The sequence below is a fragment of the Erpetoichthys calabaricus genome, chromosome 18, assembly GCF_900747795.2.
Source record: "Erpetoichthys calabaricus chromosome 18, fErpCal1.3, whole genome shotgun sequence".
In the NCBI taxonomy this organism is placed as follows: Eukaryota; Metazoa; Chordata; class Cladistia; order Polypteriformes; family Polypteridae; genus Erpetoichthys; species Erpetoichthys calabaricus.
Window position 1 is genome coordinate 29,293,566 of NC_041411.2, and position 5,570 is coordinate 29,299,135.

Consider the following 5,570-nt stretch of genomic DNA (forward strand, 5'->3'; position numbering starts at 1 on the left):
CTGATGTTTTATGAACAAAGCAGTTCTTTAGGCTGAGGGTGGTCACTATTGTGCTGGAGAAGTTATAAATGCTTCCTTACCTCTATAGGGACCTCCGTTTGATTGCCAGATGTGAATCCTGTGTGAGGAATTTACATGATCTTCCATTGTCAAGGTGAGTTTTCCTTTGCTACATTCTAAAGAAGTATGTTTATGCCAATATGTTACTCTAAAATGTTCCAGGTTGTATATGAGTATGCCATGCAACGGCTCAGATAGACTGTAGCCTATATATGCAAAATGGTGGTTCATAAAATAGATAAGTTGTTTGGTTCAGATATTAGCTCAAGGGCTTTTTTCAAGAGTTTTAATACTACAGTTATATACCGTGTATTAGATAGATAGATAATTTAGCGTAGTTGGAAGGAATAGATAGATAGATAGATAGATAGATAGATAGATAGATAGATAGATAGATAGATAGATAGATAGATAGATAGATAGATAGATAGATAGATAGATAGATAGATAGATAGATAGATAATTTAGCGTAGTTGGCAGGATTAGACAACCTTCCTCACCAACAAAGCAAATAAGAATAATATTGACTGATTATATAAGCCTTTTAGGGAATGTAATCAATATGAACTTTTGCGAGTACACCATCAACGTCATGCGCCAACTCTGGCTCTCTGAGTAGTGGTGGCCAGCTCCTTTTATACAACACCTGGAAGGAAGGGTTTAGGGGCTTTTTGAGATGGGTAAGTGAGGGAGCCACACTACAAAACACTGTTAATTGAGCTAAAATAGGATGTAAGTGCTTTGTACTGAAAGGTTGCTTTCACCTCTCTGTTCATTCCTCTGTTGTTTAGTTAAATAATATTCTTCTCGTATTTTAGCCCCTACCATTGGACTTTTATTTTGAGTTAATTGAAGTGATGGATGTATTTTTTTTCCAGATTCTTCATTACCAAATAGGCTATGATAAGGTATTCCATGATGGACTAATTATTAAATTGAATGCAGTGGATTCAGAAAATTTTCAGACCCCTTCACTTTCTTCACATGTTGTTCTGTTGCAGCCTTGTGCTAAAATCATTCAGATTTATTTTACATGAGTATCAAGCAACACTCAATACCCTAGAATGAGTTTTTTTGCACATTAATTTAAAATAAAAAATTGAAATATCAATTTACACAAGTATTTAAACAATCTGTGCATTCTGTTCTGTTAATCATCGTTGAGATGTTTCTACACCTTGTTATTTATTTCAATTGATTGGGCCTCGATTAGGAAAGGCACACACCTGTCTATAGTAGGTCCCATAATTGGCAATGTCTATCAGAGCAAAATGATGAGGTCAAAGGAATTGCCTACCAAGCTTATAGACAGGATTGTGTCAAGGAGCAGATCAGGAGAAGACAAAAAAATAATTCCTGCAGCACTGAAGGTTTCCAAGAGCACAGCTGTCTTCATAGTTCTTAAATGGAAGAAGTCTGGAATAACCACATCTCTTCCTAATGCTGGACACCAATCATGGGAGAAAGGTTATTGTAAGAGAGATGGACTAGAGCCACAGAGAGCCTATGTGGAAATAGGAGACACTTCCAGAAGGACAACCATCCCTGAAACACTTCACCAATCTGCGTTTTATAACTAAGTGGCCAGAAAGAAGCATATCCTCAATAAAAGAACATTGGAAGCCTGCTTGGAGTTTGCAAAAAAGTACCTTAAAGTACATGTGCCATAACACTCCAACAGTGAACAAAGTTGGTGGGAACATCAAGCTGTAAAGTTGTTTTTTAGAGGCAAGGGACTGAATGACTAGATAGGTTTGAGGGAAAGCTGAACAAAGCAAAGAACAGAGAGTTCCTTAATGAAAACCTTCCTCCAGAGCACTCTGGACCTCAGACTGGGCCAAAGGTTCACCTTCCAACGGCACAATGAACCAAAGCACAAAGGAGAGACAACATAGGAGGTGCTATGGGGCAACTCTGGAAAGATCCAAAGTCTTGACTTGAAGCCAATCAAACATCTCTTGAGAGACCTGACAATAGCTGACCACCATCGGTTTCAATCCAAGCTGATAGAGATTGAGGGAATGGCAGAAAATCTCCAAATCCTGGAGTGTGAAGCTTGTCACATCATTTGTCACATCAGTCAAGAAGACTCCAGGCTGTAGTTGCTGCCAAAGGGGCTTCAATAAAGTACAGAGTAAAGGGTCTAATTACTCGTGTCATGTGATATTTCAGTTTTTCATTTTTAATAACTTTGCAAAAATTTCTAAAACACAGTTTTCATTTTGTCATTTTGGGGTATTGAGTGTTGCGTGATGTGGAGAAAAATGAATTGGAATGATTTTAGCCACAAGGATGTAACACAGCAATAAGTCAGGAGTATTTTCTTAATCCGATGTATAGTTGACATTCAGTGTGCAGTGTGCAAACTTATAATGAAGATGTAGATTTCAGTGAAGAAATCCTGTCTTAGGCTTTAAGAGGCAGGATCTTACAGTTATTCAGAGTTGGACTTTGACTGTTTTTAATTTATATATATTTCATAAAAATATTTGCACAGCAATTTTGTTAAATGCAAATGGTGTCAGCACCAATTTAAAGCTACAATATAAATAAATAAGGAGTCTGTATACAAGGGTGTTGCCTAGAAGTGCCTAGCACTTTGAGCTACATTATTTGTATGAAAATGTGCTATATAAATTAATGTTGTTGTTGTTGTTGAAGATGTCACCGTGATAGTGTAGGTGGTGTAGAGGATAGTCACCATCACTCCACAGAAGTGCCTGACTCTCTTTGACTCCTTTTTTATAATTTGGTGCTCCTGGATCTCTTTGTGCAGAGGATTAGCAGGTCTAATGCTCAGAAGTGGAGCTCATATATTAAACTAGAAGGTACTGTAACTAGATTTCTGGGGTCTTTAATCTTCTCATTCTCTCTTTAGCAACTGGACATGCTGTAATTAACTTTTTTATTTTCCAAATTTCTTACAAGGTGGATTTTGGTAGCTGTGGTGGTGGTGGTGGGGGGGCATTTCTGACTTTTTACATATACAGTGATCCCTCGCTATATCGCGCTTCGCCTTTCGCGGCTTCACTCCATCGCGGATTTTATATGTAAGCATATTTAAATATATATCGCGGATTTTTTGCTGGTTCGCGGATTTCAGCGGACAATGGGTCTTTTAATTTCTGGTACATGCTTCCTCAGTTGGTTTGCCCAGTTGATTTCATACAAGGGACGCTATTGGCAGATGGCTGAGAAGCTAGATTGCTTACTCTTCTCTCTCTCTCTTGCGCTGACTTTCTGTGATCCTGACGTAGAGGGTGTGAGCAGGGGGGCTGTTCGCACACCTAGACGATACGGACGCTCGTCTAAAAATGCTGAAAGATTATCTTCACGTTGCTACCTTCTGTGCAGCTGCTTCCTGAAGCGACATGCTGCACGGTGCTTCGCATACTTAAAAGCTCAAAGGGCACGTATTGATTTTTGATTGAAAAACAAATTCTGTCTCTCTATCTCTCTCTCTCTCTCTTTCTTTCTCTGCTCCTGACGGAGGGGGTGTGAGCTGCCGCCTTCAACAGCTTTGTGCTGCGGTGCTTCGCATACTTAAAAGCCAAAAAGCCCTATTGATTTGTTTGCTTTTCTCTATCTATGTGACATTATCTGCTCCTGACGCGCACTCCTTTGAAGAGGAAGATATGTTTGCATTCTTTTAATTGTGAGACGGAACTGTCATCTCTGTCTTGTCATGGAGCACAGTTTAAACTTTTGAAAAAGAGACAAATGTTTGTCTGCATTGTTTGAATAACGTTCCTGTGTCTCTACAACCTCCTGTGTTTCTGCGCAAATCTGTGACCCAAGCATGACAATATAAAAATAACCATATAAACATATGGTTTCTACTTCGCGGATTTTCTTATTTCGCGGGTGGCTCTGGAGGAGGGATTACTGTATATATTCCTGAAAATATTTAAAATTGTCACAAGAAGGACAACAGGTGAGACGGAAAAGAAACTCCTCATTAACAATTATTCATAAGTTCTGCATGCCAAAGTGGGTTTACAAGAATTCCATAGGGAGTGATGGGCCCACCTCTGTAGTCAGTGCTCCTTAATGTGTTTTCTTCAAGGACACCAAAGTCTGAGATGAGTCCTAGGCTTCAAGGCCTGCGCAGGCTTTTAAAGAACTTCTGAGTTTAAAGGTTTCAAACACACGTTTAATTCACAAAAATACCATTCAATTGAGAGAGAATAACTCTAAACTTCTGTCTTTAATAGAAAAAAAAAAATGTTCCTGTGATTTAAAAAATGTATTAGTTAATCAAAAGCGACGATGAATAAACAAGCAAAGCAGGAAAAAAGAATAAAAAAGAGGCGTATGCTGTAAAAATGCAACCCAAGAAAAACAAATCCATATACAATATCCAAAGGTAAATTTAAAAAGGCAGAAGGAAAAATGAATAACCGGAAATTCCAATACTGAGCCAACTCAATGCTGAGTCTAATGCTGAGACGGCTCCTCAGCAGTGATGTCATGGTGGCCCCGCCTCCTTGGGTTGTGCCAACAGAACACAAGGAACATATTTAAACAACTTAAGTACACAATACCTAAAAATAATGAATAAGTATACTGATATTAACAAAAATACATCCATCCATCCATCCATTTTCCAACCCGCTGAATCTGAACACAGGGTCACGGGGGTCTGCTGGAGCCAATCCCAGCCAACACAGAGCGTGAGGCAGGGAACCAATCCCGGGCAGGGCGCCAACCCACCGCAGACAAAAATACATTAAAACAAAAAAACACATGAAAAATAGTTCCAAATTAACAAAAAGAACAACAAAACAAAACAGAGACATAAGCCTTGGCTGTAATATAACAGTAGCCTTTTGAACACTCTGCTCACCATAAATATATTTACAGCAAGGGTGCACATTTTTGTCTTTATTAAGGCATCTCATAGGTTATCATGAGAATAAGTACAAGTGTAAGGTGAATTTTAGCAAAGCCAGGCTGAGACTATTGGTAATGGCTGAATGAAATCAAATAGAAGTATGCAATGATCCCAGAGAAAACAAATGAAAACAACTGAAGAAAGTGTGCCAGATATGTCAAGAAACAGAAGTGCTCTGGAGCCAACAACCTTTCAAAGAGACATCAATCAGCAAATTTGAAACAACATTCTCAACATGTTCAGAATGCTATGTGTGGACCAATAAATCATAACTGACCAGAATTTGGCAACTATCTGGATGCCCCAGTAAAACGATTTAAACAAACAGCTTAAATGCAAATCCTTTGGCTCCAAGTGAAGCACATTGCTCGAAAAGCAAACAGCAAAACCAGCCAAGATGAGTCACTCAGTCTTTATTTTCTGTGACACCATTAACACTGGGCACAAACAGGACTGCGAATTAAAACTGTAGTACAAAAAGAAATAAGATTGTAGTATTGACATACATTAGGAGGGCCTTGGACATCAAAAACAGAGAACAATTTATTGTGACTGCAAAGCAATCAACTGAAAGTAAAGGAGCTCTAGTTCAGTAAAGTAGCGTAGACTCATTTGG